Here is a 20250-nt window from a genome sequence, read left to right as displayed (position 1 = left end):
GTTCCATAGTATCTTTGTAACAGTTACATAAACCCATGGCCTCAAGGCAATGGAATGGTAATTGTGTTAGGAACAAAATGAAATAGCAATTGAACAGATGCAATCCCGTAAATTTAGCTGCCCTGTACATACAGTGTAAGCTGCTTGGCTATAAAGATTGTGCCAGAATGATTCCAAACTGGCTGTATGGGGTTTTATAAGACATTTACAGTGAGGGCAATGAATATGGCTATATTTGTGTGTTGCCACCTGCAAATGTCATCTGGGCAGGCAAACCTATCAGAAGCTCACTTCCAAGAATTTCTTTTGCCACTACATTACAGACTGGGAAGGTTGTAGGGGAATTTCTTTGTCACGAACTCTTGGTAATATTCAGACGAGAGAGGATTCAATTTTTCTGAACACCATGATTCCTCACTCTCTTTTCCCCAAGTTTTTTAGATTTTTTTTCAGCCACTACTCAGTACCTTTTTAGCTTTGGATAATTTCAACTCATATATGGTCCCTGTCTTGTTCTGATACTTGTACTGTCTTTCCATCATGAATAGAATTATTCATTTGTTCTACCCTTGGACTTTTTCAAACTTTTGGTCTAGATGCTTGAAAAGAAGTGAAATATGTATATTATTCTAGTCAGAAAATAGGAAAACGTTCAATACATTGACATAGAAAAGACATTTTAAAGAAAACAAAACCTGGGGGTATTTGTCCTAGAGAGAATTGTGTTTTAAATCTCACACTCCAAAATGTCCTTTCCAAAGTACTTTTATACTTTTAAAATTTTAAATAAATTTTGCATTTTAAAAAGAGTGCTATACGTTAATTAGAGGGAACTATATCCTTGATGAAGAAGTACATGTTCTGAATATTTTGACTAAAGAGATGGAGCCACTGTTCCAAGAACTTCTTGCTTTACAACTTGCTGTCCTATAACTAAGTATGTTTCTAAGAGCTGCTTGTTATGAACCTATCTAGCAAAATAACACAAAATGCTTAACACTACATTTTCAGCTAAAGCAGTAGCATTTTCTGAACTAGGCATACTGTTGTGACTGCGCCTTCGGGGATTATGGTTGATGGTGATGGGATTCGAAGAGGAAGAAAAAACCCTCGTGATGAGGGTTCACTGGAGGAGTTGCGCAGGAAGCGACTTAGAGAGCTATATGGGGGATCTTCTGAGGAAGATTCAGATGGGGAGTTTGGGGAAATGGATGCTGAGGAACAGGTGGTGGCTGGGGAAGTGGGCACTGAATGGACACAGCCACCGGAGATGTCTGGGGATTTGGGGCCTATGGATACTACTGAACCTGGGGTTTCTGCAGGAGCTGATCCCACTTGGGATGCTTGGAGAAGGGAGGATGGTTCTTTAAGTGTTCATGGGGCTAAGTGTGGGCAGGATGATTGGGACTCTGACGAATTGCTAGGTACTCCGGATCCACGAGCTCTAGCTGTGTGGAGTTCAGACTCTGAGTAGATTTGGGACACCTGGTGTTTGGGTGTGAGTGTTTGGTCACCCAGGAGGAAGGGGAATAAAATGGGAATGTTTGGCCACTGCACTTTGCGTGTGGCAAGGTGTTGCTGAGGCGCCATTGGGATCTCTGTGTTTCCGTGAAGACTGGACTTGGACTGTGATTCAGATGTAAGTTATCTGGGACTGCTCTGCAGCAGAGGGATGGAACTGTGTGGGTTTCCTTGGACTGCATTCTGATTACTATTTCTAGCTGCTGATACCATCTGGCTTGGCTCTCGCTGTGTCTTATCGTGGACCTGGTTTGGATGACTGCACCCTCTTTGGACTTTGGATTGAATTTGACCTGGCTTCTGTCTACGCCCTCTGACTGACGACTACTCCCGGCTTCTGACTACTGGTTTGCCTTTCGGAATTTGCTTCTGCCTCCTGACCTGACCTTGGATTCTCCTGATGACGGCTATTCATCATCTCTTTGAAGCTTTCGGCTTTATCTGCACCGTGGAAGCAGTTTACTGCTCTTCTAGTTTGTTTGTTTTCAAGCCAGTTTGCTGTTTTTCTTTTGGGAACTGTCCCTTTAAATCCGCAGAGCCGGCTGTCTGTTTTCAGAAACGGTTTGAAGCCAAAAGAGGCTTTTGCACTTTCAGTTATTTTTGTCCAAACTACTCTTGAAACACTGATAAGTGAAGTGTTTCAAGGATACTTTCTGTGTTTGTTATTTTTGGCTTATCTTCGGAATAAACTCTGTTTTGTTTGTTAACTGGCGTCTGACTCTTGACACATACCTTCTTGAAAACTAATTCATTAGATAATGATGATTTTGACTATTGAGGTGGGAATGCTTTTATTTTAAATAATTTGAGTGTCTTAAAAATATCATGCCTTGAATATCAATCCATTCATTTTAAATCCTTTCCTTTTATCATTCATGTCAAATAAGGATGAAATTATTTTAACTTTATCTGCATGATCCACATTTGACTGTATACTAGACCAGTGAGTCCCAACCTTTGGGACCAATTCTCAGAAGCCTTCAAGAATTTCAAGAATTTTAGGAGCTGGAAGTTCAAAAAACATATAGGACCAAGGTTGGGAACCACTGCACAAGACAATTTGTTGTACAAATTTCAAATGCAGCTATAGATGGAGATATGGGTTAAGGTGATGCATGAAGAGATTGGGCATGGTAAGGGAAAGGAATAAGATGATTTCACCACACAAACAACAATTGCTGAGTAAAGGTATGCAAAGGCTACTAACATTCATTTGCCAACGGATGTTTAAACTTTCACTGTACACACATTAAAATAAAATACTCACCTTTGTCCCAATTTTGATTCCATAGAATCATAGAATAGAGTTGGAAGAGACCTCATGGGCCATCCAGTCCAACCCCCTGCTAAGAAGCAGGAAATCGCATTCAAAGCGCCCCCGACAGATGGCCATCCAGCCTCTGCTTAAAAGCCTCCAAAGAAGGAGCCTCCACCACGGCCCGGGGGAGAGAGTTCCACTGCCGAACAGCCCTCACAGTGAGGAAGTTCTTCCTGATGTTCAGGTGGAATCTCCTTTCCTGTAGTTTGAAGCCATTGTTCCGTGTCCTAGTCTGCAGGGCAGCAGAAAACAAGGTTGCTCCCTCTTCCCTATGACTTCCCTTCACGTATTTGTACATGGCTATCATGTCTCCTCTCAGCCTTCTCTTCTGCAGGCTAAACATGCCCAGCTCTTTAAACCGCTCCTCATAGGGCTTGTTCTCCAGACCCTTAATCATTTTAGTCGCCCTCCTCTGGACTCTTTCCAACTTGTCAACATCTCCCTTCAACTGCGGTGCCCAAAATTGGACACAGTATTCCAGGTGTGGTCTGACCAAGGCAGAATAGAGGGGGAGCATGACTTCCCTGGATCTAGACGCTATTCCCCTATTGATGCAGGCCAGAATCCCGTTGGCTTTTTTAGCTGCCGCATCACATTGTTGGCTCATGTTTAGCTTGTTGTCCACGACGACTCCAAGGTCTTTTTTGCACACACTGCTGTCAAGCCAGGCGTCCCCCATTCTGTATCTTTGATTTCCATTTTTTCTGCCGAAGTGAAGTATCTTGCATTTGTCCCTGTTGAACTTCATTTTGTTAGTTTCGGCCCATCTCTCTAGTCTGTCAAGATCGTTTTGAATTCTGCTCCTGTCTTCTGGAGTGTTAGCTATCCCTCCCAGTTTGGTGTCATCTGCAAACTTGATGATCGTGCCTTCTAACCCTTCGTCTAAGTCGTTAATAAAGATGTTGAACAGAACCGGGCCCAGGACGGATCCCTGCGGCACTCCACTCGTGACTTCTTTCCATGATGAAGACGATGCATTGGTGAGCACCCTTTGGGTTCGTTTGCTTAGCCAATTACAGATCCACCTAACCATAATTTTGTCTAGCCCACATTTTACTAGTTTGTTTGCCAGAAGGTCGTGGGGGACTTTGTCAAAGGTCTTACTGAAATCCAGGTACGCTACATCCACAGCATTCCCTGTATCGACCCAACTCGTAACTCTATCGAAAAAAGAGATCAGATTAGTCTGGCATGACTTGTTTTTGGTAAATCCGTGTTGACTATTAGCATGATTATCTAGAAGCTAATGTTGAGAATTTAGCAGCTGTTTGTCCTGTTTATTTATTTATTTATTACATCATTTCTACGCCGCCCTTCTCACCCATCAGGGGACTCAGGGCGGCTTACAATATAAGCATATGCATAAAAAAAACACAGTTTACATCACATTTAAAACCATTAAATTAAAAATTACATTAGAATTAAGAACTTGCATTTAATTATACATATAGATATACATTTATAGTGCTTATTGTGTCCACGTAGGGTCTGTCAGTGATTCATATGTTTATTGTCTCTCATTTCAACAGCTACTCTTGCTCGAATGCCTGGTCCCCTAACCACGTTTTCATTCTTTTCTGGAAGGATAGGAAGGAGGGGGCCTGTTTAATTTCATTTGGTAGGGCATTCCATAGATGGGGGGCCACCACTGAAAAGGCCCTGTCCCTTGTCTCCGCCAGCTGCACCTATGAGGCTGGCGGGACTGAACGCAGGGCCTCCCCGGAAGATCTTAGATTCCGTGACGGGACATGTCAGGAGATACGTTCGGACAAGTATGCTGGGCCGGAACCGTTTAGCGATTTATAGGCTAAAGCCAGCACTTTGAATTGTGCTGTTGTAATAGATATATTTCTGTTTGTACAGCCTTTAGTAAAAACTGAAACAAATTCCATATTGCAGTTACGGATTTTTAACCTAGAGTTATGAACCCATAATTGATCTGTATTCAGTAAAACTACATAATCTTACTGTAAAACAAGTAAATTGTTTCCCCAGCCTGCCTTAACAGCCAACAGCTGGATGGATAAAAGGAAGTAACTGCTAATACATTTCCTGACAATATGCAACATGCTTGCCTGCCACTTGCTCATTAGGACCTGCTGGTGGACTTGACCACTGATTGGTTATAACTTGCATTTTGTGGGTTCATTTGGAAAATAAAGTAATCACGATGACTTTACAGAACCATAAGCTGCATGCTAGCTGTCCTGCATGATGCATAACAGATATATATTTTGATATGCACACACACACACACACACACACACACATATTTAATTAATGATTCCGGTATCTAAAATTATATAGGTTCCAAAGAAAGAGCTTCTTAAAATGGACTTTGTATGCACTGGTATATTTTGTAATAAAATGCCTGTTTCTTAATTTTGTTATCAGCAAAACTTACACACTTGTTCTGGTGACATCAGCTGTTATAGCATGATAGAATCATAGGATGATAGAATCATAAAGTTGGAAGAGACCTCATTGACAATCCAGTCCAACCCCCTGCCAAGAAACAGGAAAATCGCATTCAAAGTTTATAATCTGACCATATAAAAATCATATGTCAAAAGGAAATATTTGTTGCAAGCTAATTGAAGCTGTTTTGGGTACTTCACTAGTTTTTCTTTTCAGAAAGAGAGACTTTCAGATTCTTTATCAATGTGCATTTTGGTACAAATATCCAACCAATTAAGTACTACATATCTTAATAATAACAAAGTGTCAGTATCAAAGAGAACAATGTGGCAATTTTCAAATGAGATTTGTCTTTCTGAAATTTCTACAATAACATTGATGCTTCCAGAACAAACTTCAGTTGTTGATTCATTTAACATTACTTTGGTTCCTAAATATACACACACTGTTTATTTGATCAAATACGAACATCCCTTTCAGCAAATTCTTTTCCAGTTCTTTTAAGAGCTTTTGTTTGTAGGCATCACTCATGTTTAACACCATCTTCCTGGGGCCTTCCATTTGAACATAACACTAAAAACAACAACAAATGTTTCCTTCGATCTCTTTAACTTGGAGTCAGTTAAAGTTGCTGTCTTTGTCTATTTCTCACTGGAATGTTTTGTTAGAAGAATAATTACAAACTTCTTTATGGAAGGAGAAAAGGGAGAGATATAATGTTTAATCACTGGATGTTGGATTGAAAATGTTTTTCCGCTCAGTCTCTCTCAATTAATATTTTGAGAATAAATAAGTTTTGTTGTTTGGAACAAATCCAGAAAGGGCTAAGGACCTAACATGGTCCTTACATTTGACATGTGTTATGGAGCTTTGTCTACTTAGGTCATCAGTGCGATAAGCAATTATATGGAAGAAATATGTTTGTTCCATATTTTAAGTGAACTTAATTTGTGCTTTTGGAATCAATATGTGAACTGAAAGAATTACCCTTCAATATTTTCACACCAAATGAAATATCCAATAAGATTTTGCAATCCAAATATTCATATGCAAATATGTTAGAGGAAAAGATGCATACAATACATCTCTAAGGGCATCCCAGCCATAATAACTGGCTCTGAGAAAGAGGATTTTGAGCATTGACAGTGATCCAAAGGACCCCATGTCTCTTATATGATGCTTTGAGAACCAAGTAGAGGGTATTGGAGAGTAGCAATCAGAACTGTGGAAATACAGTGGTGGTGAAATCATGTTTAAGTATCTTTGATGTGATTTGATATAATAACTTAGGAGATAGTTAGAAACTTTATGTGGATTATTTTAATTGGACAGTTGGTAATCTGGGCAGGAAAGTCAGGACAGAGTTAGCACTTTAGGCTTCTTTGCAGCTTGCACAAATGAAAAACACTATTCATGACAACTGTGCTAATCCTGATAACTGATAAACTTCTCAGGCATGTTGAAAGGTACTGATAAGATACACATTTAGGTTCACACTAGGTTCATTGCATAATAGTTGCACGCCCCCCCCCTTTTTTTGGGCCCCAGGTTTGGTATTTTGCCATTCCTCGCATAATAGTCATACTCTTAGTTCATGGGCGGATTGCCTCTTCTCTCTGAGCTATGGAGTGCTGCCTTGGACAAGACAAGTCTTCATAACTCTGAGAGAGAGACACATGGGTGGATGAGCCTTCATCCACTTGCAAACCTGCTGGTGAGACCTATGGGACTTGCCTCAACTGGTGGCAACCGAAGGAAAGCTCTTAGTTCTGGATGGCAGGCATGCAGGCAGTTGAGCCTCCTACTGGCAAGTGTGCAGGCGGGTGAGCCTTCTCTTAGATGCTGCTAAGATATAACTATACTCAAAGATATTAACTCCTTGGATGCCTTTGAGCTCACAGATGTCTATTTACAGATGTGTAGTGCCAGATCAGATAAGATTGTATATGATTTTTTGGTGGTTTTAACTCGCCAACATGAGTTTAGCATTCAGGTGAACAGAAGATAATAACCAAACCCCAGATAGAATCTAATTACCTGACAAGTGGCAAGAACCATCAGTTCCTCAGTCTAAAGAAAGAGATGGAGACCTATGCTCATTTCAACACTCCTTGCATGTTTATTCTATACTGACACAAAATGCCTGAACAGAGTTAGGAAAAAAAGCTATGATTAGGTGGACAATAACTTCAACTCTTTTCAAAGATTTCTCCACTATGCTGGCTGCTGGACACAATGTAGAAATTGTTGCGGTTGTGGCTCATTGCACTTTCCTTTCAACAAATCTTGGTTCCTTTCTAGAAGATTTTTAATCCTTTTATAAACAGTGCTTCTAGGCCTGTGGGTCCCCAGATGTTTTGGCCTTCAAATCCCAGAAATCCTAACAGCTGGTAAACTGGCTGGGATTTCTGAGAGTTGTAGGCAAAAACACCTGGGGGGCCACAGGTTGAGAACCACTTACCTAGAATATGGAATGTGTTCTATTATTACATTAAAACAATGTGGCTAATATCTCCCACATGGAACTCAAACTTTTCATAATTATTTGAAAAGAGTAGAAATAATGTGTTATCTTGACTTTTAGAAATGTTTTTCAAAGAAAAAATTCTCTTAGAGGAATTTTCCATCAGATTAATTCTTCTATGCTAAAACACTTGGCAATGGAGTTGAGATTTCTGCTTCTTTCAATGGTTTATGCAAGAACCATGCCACATACAATAAAATTCATCCAAAGAAATATCTTTCATATGGAATACAACATGCAGAATGCCACATACATTTTGTATGCGTGGAATACTTGGAATTGCATAATTTTTTTCCTTCTAACTCTATGAAATGGCAATCGGTTGTGGTTTTTCTGTGCTGGGGATATAAATATTTGCTTGCTTGCTTCCTGCATTGAAGCAGAAATGTTTTCAGTGTTTCTTCTTTTTTACTTTGTAGGCTACAAAGGTTTCTGCATAATTTCCAAGATCTATTCAATTTATACTTTTGGACTTCATAGGGGAAAAGATATTTGTGGAAAAAATTGCCATGCTTTTGCTGAACACAAAACATATTTCAGGGCAAAAAAAATATGAATTTTGGAAAAAAATGAAAAAATTGCCTCTATGTATTTTCAGTGGTCCACACCCTTGTCACATCTAGACTGGATTATAGAATCATAGAATCATAGAATCATAGAATAGTAGAGTTGGAAGAGACCTCATGGGTCATCTAGTCCAACCCCTTGTCAAGAAGCAGGAAATCGCATTCAAAGCACCCCCGACAGATGGCCATCTAGCCTCTGCTTAAAAGCCTCCAAAGAAGGAGCCTCCACCACAGTCCGGGGCAGAGACTTCCACTGCCAAACAGCTCTCACAGTGAGGAAGTTCTTCCTGATGTTCAGGTGGAATCTCCTTTCCTGTAGTTTGAAGCCATTGTTCCGTGTCCTAGTCTGCAGGGCAGCAGAAAACAAACTTGCTCCCTCCTCCCTATGACTTCCCCTCACATGGCTATCATGTCTCCACTCAGCCTTCTCTTCTGCAGGCTTAACATGCCCAGTTCTTTAAGCCTCTCCTCATAGGGCTTGTTCTCCAGAGCTTTGATCATTTTAGTTGCCCTCCTCTGGGCGCTTTCCAGCTTGTCAACATCTCCCTTCAACTGCGGGGCCCAGAATTGGACACAGTATTCCAGGTGTGGTCTGACCAAGGAAGAGTAGAGGGGGAGCAGGACTTCCTTGGATCTAGATGCTATACCCCTATTGATGCAGGCCAAAATCCCGTTGGCTTTCTTAGCAACCACATCACATTGTTGGCTCATGTATAACTTGTTGTCCACAAGGACTCCAAGATCTTTTTACTGTAATGCACTCTACGTAGGGCTGCCCTTGAAGACCATTTGGAAGCTGCAGCTGGTCCAAAGATCTGCAGCCAGAGTCCTCACTGGAGCGTCATACAGGGAGCAAGCAACTCTCCTGTTACAACAGCTCCACTGGCAACAAATGTGCTTTTGGGCACAATTCAAGGTGGCAGTTTTTAACCTTTAAAAACCCTGAATGGTTCAGGCCCAACTTATCCATCTGACCGCATCTACTAATATGAGTCAGCCCAAGCCTTACGATCGGCAGGGAAGGCCCTTCTTTTGATCCCACCCCTGTCTCAGGTGCGGCTGGTAGGAACAAGAGAAAGGGCCTTCTCAACAGTGGCTCCTTGGCTTTGGAACATCAGAATGGCTTCTTCTCTGATATTCTTTTGAAAGCAGACAAACACTTTTCTGTGGAGGGAAGTGTTTGGGGATGACAATTAACCGGATTAAGTGCAATGAATGTGGCAAAAGGCAATGAGATTGAAGTAATTTTTGAATTTTAATTATATATAGTTTTTAATAACTTTTGACAGTACATTGTTGTTATTAGATGACTATTATAGATTTATGTGTATTGAGTTTATGTATTTGAATGTGATGTTGGTTATTGAATGGCATCGAATTGTGCCATATGTTAGTCACTTTGTCCTTCCATGAAGAAGAGAAGGAGGGATATAAAACAAAGCAAATAAAATAAACAAATAAATAAATTTTGGTGACAAGCATGCATGTGATTTTTTTAAATTTGACTCCCAAGATTTAGCGCCATTATGACAAAATAGTTAGCTGTATTATTTTAACTGGGATCTTGAATGGTAGAAACAAAATCACTTTTTGTTTGATTTTAAACCTCTCAGAACATGCTTGCCAACTGTTCAGCTTAAGACTCAGAAGTTTTAAAAGTTATAATGCTTTTTTAAAATGCAAACTGTGATGTAATCCTAAATACTCAATTCTTTCCCCTATCATCCATTTCATGCTCTTTTAGTCTTACTTAATTCCATTTGAAGATCCCAAGACAACAGAGCTGAAATTAAGTCTCCATTCATTATACAAATTGCCAACAAGTAATTCAGGGATATGGACTGTCTGCTATTTGTCAATGGTACTGAACAATTTCTATCTCCTGTAACAAATCACTCAACAATAAAATAAAATGGAAGTTGATTGCATGCCAACAAAATTTAACAATACTCTGTTGTATTGTTTGGTGCCAATATGTACTTAACATTAGAGATGAACATGCCCACTACCACAGCACTATCTTCTTAAAAAATTAAACATATATTTTATGTGCATGAGAGATTAGTTTAATAGTTTAAAAAATTTGGGGGATGTCAAGGAAATAGGATCTCATTAACTTCAACGCATTTTAATTAAGCAGCCTAGTGCCTTTAAAAGGATTTCTCTCTTCCTTAGGATGGTTCCCCCTCCTTTCCCTCCTCAATCAGTTAACAAAGTGTAGTAGCATCTTCTAGAGCTGCTGGAAAGAAAGGAATAGTAACATACTTCCTAATGAACACTCAGAGGCAAGGAGGAGCAATCATGGCTCTAAAGCTATAATCATTCCTTCTGGACAGCCTTTTTCACTGGCTGATTGGCAAGACCAGACAATGCTTGATGTCTTCCATTTACAGCAAGCTTTTTCTTGATGGAAGATTCATCTCCCCTCCCTTCCCCTCATATCCCTGCTGCATTTTCCCTCCCTGCTGTTTTTTGCTCTCTATTTCAACCTCATTTTGTCCTCGGCATACCTGATTTAACACAAACATTTGCCTTTCTGATGCCTCTTCACCTGCACTAATCCTTCTGTGAGGCTCCTCCAACATATTTAGCTTTTCTCTGTCCTTCCCAGTTGGTAATCACCCAGTGCCCCAACTAGATCACTCACTGCTGGCGTGAAATACATTTAGAGCTGTTTATACTTTCTCCATCAACATTTATCAGCTGACTCTGCCAAAGGAAAAACAGAGTCTTGGAAATCCAGTCTAAATGTAATTTTAATGCCCATTCCAGAGGTAGTCAAAAATGGCTTTGCTCCTTTCCATCCAAAGACCTGATCCAAAGCTTGTGCTTTATGTTCCACAAGCATTTATTATGTTCCTGGAACAGGAGGTGCAAAATTCTATTTCTGTCCATAAACACTGGATCTCCACTGGGACTTTCCATGCAGGTTTCTTTGAACAAATGGACAAACAGTAGGTGTTTCAGGGTTTATCATTCCTTCCTGCTCTATGAAGTTCATTATGTAGGTAGCATATGTGAGTGGGTAATGGAGCTAACAAAAAATCAGCCTATTCAATCAACATTAAAGGGAAGCTGCTAGCAATTGCATGTTTCACTGTGAGGTATAGAGAGAATATTCAAAGAAGGAGGAGATGGGGGAAAGGATCAAAAGGAAGACTTCTGGAATGTCAGAAAACCCTAACAAATGCCACTTCAACACAGTTGTATAAAATCCCACATTATCTGCTTTGAACTGGATTATATGACAGCGTGGACTCAGATAACCCAGTTCAAAGCAGATATTGTGAATTATCTGCCTTGTTATTCTGGGTTATATAGCTGTGTGGAACAGCCCAAAGAGAACCTCCTGAAGGTCTTTTTTCTCCCCTGTCTCATTTTTGAATATATTTGAGGGCACTTTTCATCCCATCCAAGCTGGACTCCCCTTTGTCCTTTCCACCTATGTTATAGCCTGAGATGAATGGGGGGAACCATGCATAGCTACAATGACATAGTCACAATCTATCTCCATTGCATTCCCTAAAACTCACCTTAAAAAACAGGGAACCATACAAAATGAATTCTATAGTACTAGTGAATGCTACCTTCACCTCCTCCCATCAGCAATGAGCAGTAGCAGTAACACCTGTAGTGTCCTGTCTCAGTTGCTTTCATACCACACTTCACTGACAGGAGGATACTGGAATGTCATCATTTAGAGCCCTACTTTCAGCACCTTGGAACTCCTTTGGTGAGTAGAACTGCCTGGCTTTTAAGGTGAGTTTTAGAGGCCATTTGTAGTAATGGTAATGATGTCACAATAATAGCAGTGATTTACAAAATTTACAAGGTCATAAGCCTAGTTTATGAAATAGCAAATCCTGAACAAGATACCAGCTGGTATTGATAATTAATATTTATAGATGCAATCAGGAGCCCCATCAGGAAGAAAAACAGAGTCGTGAGATCTTCGTGTGGTTTTATCTCAGTTGTCAATAATCCTATAGTGGAATGAATGAATGATTATGGAGTCATTGGACGCACTCTCTCCTTGTACTGTAGTGCTGGTGCAAATCTTGGTCTTTTGCAGCTGCTTGGTGCATGTAGCTGGCTGTTCTTCCAGAAAAGAGGTACTTCCTCTGCCTCATGTATGTAAAACACTCCATGAGCAGGATGATCCTGTGCAACACTTTCAGACAATTGACTACAAGGAACATCCTATGCAAAAACATTATTTTTTTATCTCACTAGGGAGAAAAAATAATAAGTATTCATCATTGGATTGAAGAACAGAACAGTTGTCAGAAAACTTTTTACAATAGCCAGTTATACTGTTCTTCCTTCATCAGCTCCTGAATGTCTCCTGGCCTTCACCTGGCCTGGATGAAAGGGCGAAGGAGACAGTGAAGCAGTGTTCATTGGATATGTTCTGTTAAACAGCACTTACAGGCAATCAAAGCATAAAAATAGAAATTTCATTGAGTTTTTGTCAAAAAGAAATTATAAAAATAATAAAACTTTATTTATATCCCTCCCTATCTTCCTGTGGGGATGGACAGTTTACAACAAGCAGTGACAAACATTCAATGCCATAAGGTGCTAACAAAACCAAACCAAAGCCACACAAATAAAAACAAAAACAAAATTTAGGATTAAGACTAATAAAGGTATAAAATTTGAAAGCCAACATAGCCAAAGTAACAAGCCATTGTTCACTATTTATTGATGGTGCATTATAATCAGTGTGTACACAGGCAAAGTTGAACGCAGTGGCTTCTTGGTATCTGCTGAGATTTGGTTGCAAGACCCCTTGTGGGTACCAAAATCTATGGCTGTTTGAGTACCATAATATACAATGTTTTAGTAAAATGCTCTCTCTTGTATTTGTTGTTTATTTGTTGAGTCGCTTCTGACTCTTCATGTTCTCATGGACTAGCCCACGCCAGAGCTCCCTGTTGGCCGTCTCCACCCGCAGCTCCTTCAAGGTCAAGCCAGTCACTTCAAGGATAGCATCTACCCATCTTGCCCTTGGTCGGCCCCTCTTCCCTTTTCCTTCCATTTTTCCCAGCATCATTTTCTTCTCTCTTGTATAAAATAGATAAATCAAGGTTTGCTTTCTGGAATATTTATTTTCAATATGGATAGTTGAATCCATGGATGCAGAATCCATGGATATAGAGGGCTAACTGGCAACTGCACAAAGATTTGGACCTCAGTTGAAGTGGAATCTAAAGCAATGATAAGAGAATCAGGATGCTTTCAAACATATCTGAAGTGCCAAGGAAGGTTCAAATTGTGATCTTGTATGAGATTTCACCTTTCTTTACTTTGTGTGGGAGTATTCTCAAAAGACTCAAAATGTTTTTAAAAGTTAATTTCTTTAATCTTCCAGCTGAGACATCTGTTAAATTATTGTCTTATAACATTATCTGAAGTAAAAAAAGATTAATTGTTAAATTGTATTTCAGAAGAGATAAACTGATGTCATATGTACTCAGATTTTTAAAAGGTAACTTTTGAAATTAGAACCTCTGGTCTGGAAGATGTACTGGGAGCTGTAGTTTTTTTTAAGCTATATAACCACTTACCATGTAATCATTGTCTCTAAGGTTTTTCAGTGTTTCCAAAGGAAATAAGGAGTTAGCAATCTATTCTTATAGCTCAAAGCAGGCAACGTGACCTTCCAGTTGTTGAAGGACTGCAGCTTCACAGGGCTTAATAGGCACAACCAAGTCTGATGGGTTATGGCATTTGCAACCCACTGAGATGTTTGAGGCATATGGGCTTGATAGCTGTTCTGCTTTCAAAAAGACTGGGATCTCTAATTTAGGTGCACAGGCTATGACAACATAAACTACCATGAACTTATTTGGCTTCATCCGCTTATTAGAATATTATTACTACTACCTCTATTACTATATTCCATTTAATCAATCAACAGTATAATGAAATCCAAAATAATAGAATAGCTCCTATATGTCAGTATTCTCTCTTTCCGTAACCCAGTAGTTCCTATAAGCTTCTATGAAAATGTGGTGTTTTGATGAAGGTGGGAGCAGAGTTTTGCAGATGAGCAATGCAGTAAAAATGCTTAAGTTTATAAACTTCAGGCTGGAGAATCAATTTAGCTGCATGGAAAATACTTAATTACACCAACATTAATGCCAAGGAAATGACATTCTGAGAACAGCATGAAAAACTGGCACTGACATCCTAACTTTAGGATTTTATTCATTCCATAAATAGACTGTGAGGTGAGTTATTTAGTGTCTGTGATGCTCTGAAGAAGGGAGTGGAAGTCTAAGAATATGCCGTAGTCTGCATTCACTGTGAAGGTGGAGAATGTATGAACAGCACTTTCAAGATTGCAAAAAATCAGCAAGTAGGCTTTGGAGAATTACAAGCATAAATATTCTTCAACAGGAATTTTTTTCATCAGCTGGCAGAAAGATGAAAGGGGGGATGCTGAAAAAGATGAAATGTGGCTCTGAAAGGCACAATATATTGTCAACCACCTTTCGTCCAAGTACATGTGTCTTTGCTTTCTCCACGAGAAGAAAATGTGTAGTACCGTTCAATAAATGCGGTACAAATCTGAGATTTTTGCTGAAATAAGAAAAGCATTCCTTTGCAGGGAGGAAGGAATATGGAATATATCGCCAGGGCATTGTGCTGATGCTAAATAAATCAGTGAGATTTATTTTTAATACAGTTAAAAATAAAACAACATCAAGAATCAGGTTTAGTTCCAGTTAATATTAAGACTGTGAGACTACAATGCTTTGAGCATTGGAAGTTAGGCATTGAACGAAGTATTTCTTCATATACTATACATTTCAAATGCATTCTTAAATATAACCTGTTTCAATTACTTGGTCTTTAAGGTGGTTCATTGCAGCTGAAACATAATCTTGCTTTTTGATATTCAAAGCCAGAGCACAAGTAGCATATTTAGGTAAACTTTTATTTTATACATTTTATCCCAACCTTTTATCATGAGATAAACAGATAAGCTATTTATACAACTCTAAAATCAAACAATAATTTAAACAAGATAATACATATTTAAAAACTAGAATTCAAACAGGTTAAAACAAACAAACAACAACAACAACAACAACAACAACAACAACACTTAATTTATATATTGCCCTTTCTCCCCAAGAGGACTCAGGGTGGTTTCCAACATAGACAAAACATTCAATTGCCAAAAGGATGCCATACAACAAAATTAAACTTCATAAAGCAAAAAACATATGATGGTGCTAAAACAACCACAAAAATTTTAAAATCCAGTTTCAATCTACTCCATCAGATGGTTTTAAAATACCAATGGCCAGAATTTGAGGGGCCGGGCTGTGGCGCAGCTGTTGAGCAGCTGCCTTAAATCACTCTGACCATGAGGTCATGAGTTCGAGGCCAGCCCGTGGCGGGGTGAGCACCCGTCAATTAAAAATTAAAAAAAATAGCCCCTGCTCGTTGCTGACCTAGCAACCTGAAAGATAGTTGCATCTATCAAGTAGGAGATAAGGTACCACTTATATAGTGGGGAGGCAAGATTAACTAATTTACGACCTGGAATGAGGAAGTGCCGTCAGTGTGGATGATGAAGCAGCTGCTCCCCCCTGTGGCCAGAATCGAACATCCCCTCAGAAGAAGGTTAACTTGCCTCTGCATGTGTCTCTCAGTCTCTGTTTGATGTGTTTATGGGCATTGAATGTTTGCCCTATGTGTGTTATAATGTGATCCGCCCTGAGTCCCCTTCGGGGTGAGAAGGGCGGAATATAAATACTAGGCTTGCTCAAATAATTCGTTTTCCCCGTTTACCGTTATTGATTCGTTATTTTCGTTTGTTTTGAAGCAATATTGAACCTTGGTTGTCCACACGCCTGGATATCGCGGTTTCGAACCGCGATTGGCCGTTTTCCGTTATGGCGCCTTTTTTTTCGTTTTTAAAAAATGCTTTGGCAAATCATCCAAACTTGTTTAAGTCCACTGGGGCAATCTAGTGTGTTGTTTGCACCTTGTAGCCAATCAGAGAGCACGTTTAACCAGGGGGAGGGGCTGGTAGGACGTCCTTAATGAAAACAGCGTGCACACGCCTCGTGGCTCAGTCGCACTGGGAATTTTGGAGAGGGTGGAAGGGAGATTTTGGTGCAGGCACTGGCAGGCAGGAAAGATTGCTGCGTCACAGCATGGCTGTGTGAAGACCGGGAGAAAAGGTGGGGTGGCTGGCTGAGTTTGGGTGGTGTGTGTTAGTTGGGTCTTTCTATTTCTTTTGTTTTTGCAAAGGGCTGTCCTGTGGGTGTTTTTTGATAATAAACGCTTTCTGATAATAATCCTAAGCCAAGTTTGGGAAAGAGTTGCATATCCCATACTTCCCTGTGCAGAGGGTGGAAGGGAGATTTTGGTGCAGGCACTGGCAGGCAGGAAAGATTGCTGCGTCACAGCATGGCTGTGTGAAGACCGGGAGAAAAGGTGGGGTGGCTGGCTGAGTTTGGGTGGTGTGTGTTAGTTGGGTCTTTCTATTTCTTTTGTTTTTGCAAAGGGCTGTCCTGTGGGTGTTTTTTGATAATAAACGCTTTCCGATAATAATCCTAAGCCAAGTTTGGGAAAGAGTTGCATATCCCATACTTCCCTGTGCAAAATACAACTCCTTTGGGGGAAAGAAGGGGGTGCCTTTGTCCCTTCCCCAGTCTCAAACACAAGCGGGGCTGCTTGTGTCTCAGCCAGGGACGCTTTCTGATAATAATCCTAAGCCAAGTTTGGGAAAGAGTTGCATATCCCATACTTCCCTGTACAAAATACAACTCCTTTGGGGGAAAGAAGGGGGTGCCTTTGTCCCTTCCCCAGTCTCAAACACAAGCGGGGCTGCTTGTGTCTCAGCCAGGGACGCTTTCTGATAATCCTAAGCCAAGTTTGGGAAAGAGTTGCATATCCCATACTTCCCTGTACAAAATACAACTCCTTTGGGGGAAAGAAGGGGGTGCCTTTGTCCCTTCCCCAGTCTCAAACACAAGCGGGGCTGCTTGTGTCTCAGCCAGGGATGCTTTCTGATAATCCTAAGCCAAGCTTGGGAAAGAGTTGCATATCCCATACTTCCCTGTACAAAATACAACTCCTTTTGGGGAAAGAAGGGGGTGCCTTTGTCCCTTCCCCAGTCTCAAACACAAGCGGGGCTGCTTGTGTCTCAGCCAGGGACGCTTTCTGATAATAATCCTAAGCCAAGTTTGGGAAAGAGTTGCATATCCCATACTTCCCTGTACAAAATACAACTCCTTTGGGGGAAAGAAGGGGGTGCCTTTGTCCCTTCCCCAGTCTCAAACACAAGCGGGGCTGCTTGTGTCTCAGCCAGGGACGCTTTCTGATAATAATCCTAAGCCAAGTTTGGGAAAGAGTTGCATATCCCATACTTCCCTGTACAAAATACAACTCCTTTGGGGGAAAGAAGGGGGTGCCTTTGTCCCTTCCCCAGTCTCAAACACAAGCGGGGCTGCTTGTGTCTCAGCCAGGGACGCTTTCTGATAATCCTAAGCCAAGTTTGGGAAAGAGTTGCATATCCCATACTTCCCTGTACAAAATACAACTCCTTTGGGGGAAAGAAGGGGGGTGCCTTTGTCCCTTCCCCAGTCTCAAACACAAGCGGGGCTGCTTGTGTCTCAGCCAGGAACGCTTTCTGATAATCCTAAGCCAAGTTTGGGAAAGAGTTGCATATCCCATACTTCCCTGTAGAACTGGAAAGTACAGGTATCCCCTTGAAAACCAATAAAACTAACTAAATGTTATAGACTGCGCTTTTGCGACAGTTAATTGGCCAGAATATAACACGTTGCCAATCAAGATTCAACAAATATTTCCCACCAGTAACACAACACCTTACCATCATCCCTTCTGTTACCTGAAAACACTCCCCTTGTCATGAAGCGCTCAGCTGTACGCGGGTCTGGGGGAGCAAGTCCTGCTAGTGGTCAAGCCACAGCCAGGACACTGTGGGGGGCCAAAAAAGTTAAGGTGGGTCCCATCCGTCTGGAACGCCGAACTATTGGAGTGGGTGGACTTGATGAAGAAGCTGGCTGTTCGAATGCAGAAAGTTCACAGGCATCCACCCGGAGCCGGTTGTCGTATGGAGCTGAGACAACTGGACGATCAATGGAACATACAGGTGTTGCCGTCCTGGAACTACAGGTGGTGGATAGTGAGGATATAGATAACCCCACCCCTCCACCCGCTACTGACAGTGAGGAGGAGGTAGAGGAGGTACTACCATCAAAACGTAGACTTTCTCATGCTGCTGAAAGGGTGCCCACGACTCCCATCTCTGAGGGCGTCACCACAGTGGCTGTGGGGAGGCCAAGGTCATTTATTTGGGACCATTTCCATGTCCACTCTCAGAGTGCTACTTTGGCAGTTTGTAGACACTGTGGGGCAAATATCAGCAGAGGCAGAGACACGAGACATCTTGCGACCTCGGGGTTGAGCTCTCACATGAAGCGACACCATCCCTCCATTTCGCTAGGAGGGGGAACTGCAAGCCCTTCCAGTGGCAGCCTTAGCACGCAAAGTTCTCCTGGTGAAGATGGTGGAAGGCGGACACAGTCCACCTTGGAGGATTGGGCCATTCCATTACCCAGAAAGAAAACGGGGGAAACATTACTCACACCCCAGCAGATAACCCAAACTGTGGGAGAGATGATTGCCCTAGATCACCATCCCTTCCGCCTGGTAGAACAAGAAGGCTTCGTACGCCTTATGAAACGACTGTGCCCCCGCTACAAAATCCCCTCCCGTCACACCTTTTCCAGAAAAGTAATCCCCGGCTTGTACGAGGGCTGTAAGGAACGCATTATCCAGATGTTGCGTACCGCCATGGGAGGACACATCCATTTTACCTCTGATATTTGGTCAAGCTTGGGAGGAGGCCACTCCTACCTCTCTCTCACGGCACATTGGTGGGAGAAGGAAGGCACTATGGATACATCCCATCGTTGGGCACTCCTCGCATTGGAGGTAGTTGATCGTGATCACAAGGCAGAGACCATCTGCAACTATCTGGAAAACATGATGGGGGAATGGATGCAGTGTAGGCCGGAAGAAATGAGGAGGGGCTTTATGGTGACGGACGCTGGTAAAAATATGATCAAAGCGGTTGAAAGTGCCGGGTTTCAGAATGTGTCCTGCATGGCCCACTTGCTTCACAATACCGTCAAGGAAGGTTTAAAGAGCCAGGAAGAGCAGTTGGCCAGCAACACAAACATCTCCCTGCTGATCGAGCACTGTAGAAAGATCGCGGGCTACTTCCACCGGAGCATCAAGGCAGCCCGGCAGCTGAGAGACAGGCAGAGCCTTGAAGGCCTCCCGCAGCACAAGCTGCTCCAGGACGTCTCGACTCGGTGGAATTCAACCTTAAAAATGCTCGAACGCATGGTCGAGCAGCAGAAGGCGGTACACGGCATCTCCCTCACTTTGGTTGCGCCTGTTAGCAAGCTTGTTCCAACTAAGCAAGAGTGGGACACCATCTCCCAGCTAGTAGACGTACTAAAGCCATTCAAACATGCCACTGAGACCCTTTCGGAATCAAAAGCCCTTCTGAGCCAGGCAGTGCCCATGGTCTTGAGGCTAAGGAGGCACCTAGAAAGGCTTGGGGCCGGTCGAACACTGGACTCCCTGGCTGGACCGCTGACACCGCCGGTCCAGGAGGTGGTGAGGAGGTTGTCCTTTGCTGTACGGAAACGCCTAGAGCCACTTCTTTCCAGCAAGGTCCATATGCTGGCGGCCTTGTGTGATCCACGGCTAAAGTACAACGTCTGCCCAAAAGACTTTACCGTGTGGAAGGCCCAACTTGTTGACCTTGTGAGGGAGGTCTTTGCTGCCAGGGTGGAGGAAACGGGCACAGCGGCCCCTCTTCCAGAAATGCCTGTCAC

The sequence above is a fragment of the Anolis carolinensis genome, chromosome 3 (genome assembly GCF_035594765.1).
Source record: "Anolis carolinensis isolate JA03-04 chromosome 3, rAnoCar3.1.pri, whole genome shotgun sequence".
In the NCBI taxonomy this organism is placed as follows: Eukaryota; Metazoa; Chordata; class Lepidosauria; order Squamata; family Dactyloidae; genus Anolis; species Anolis carolinensis.
The sequence above is the reverse complement of the archived record's forward strand: the minus strand, read 5'-3'. Positions refer to the sequence as shown.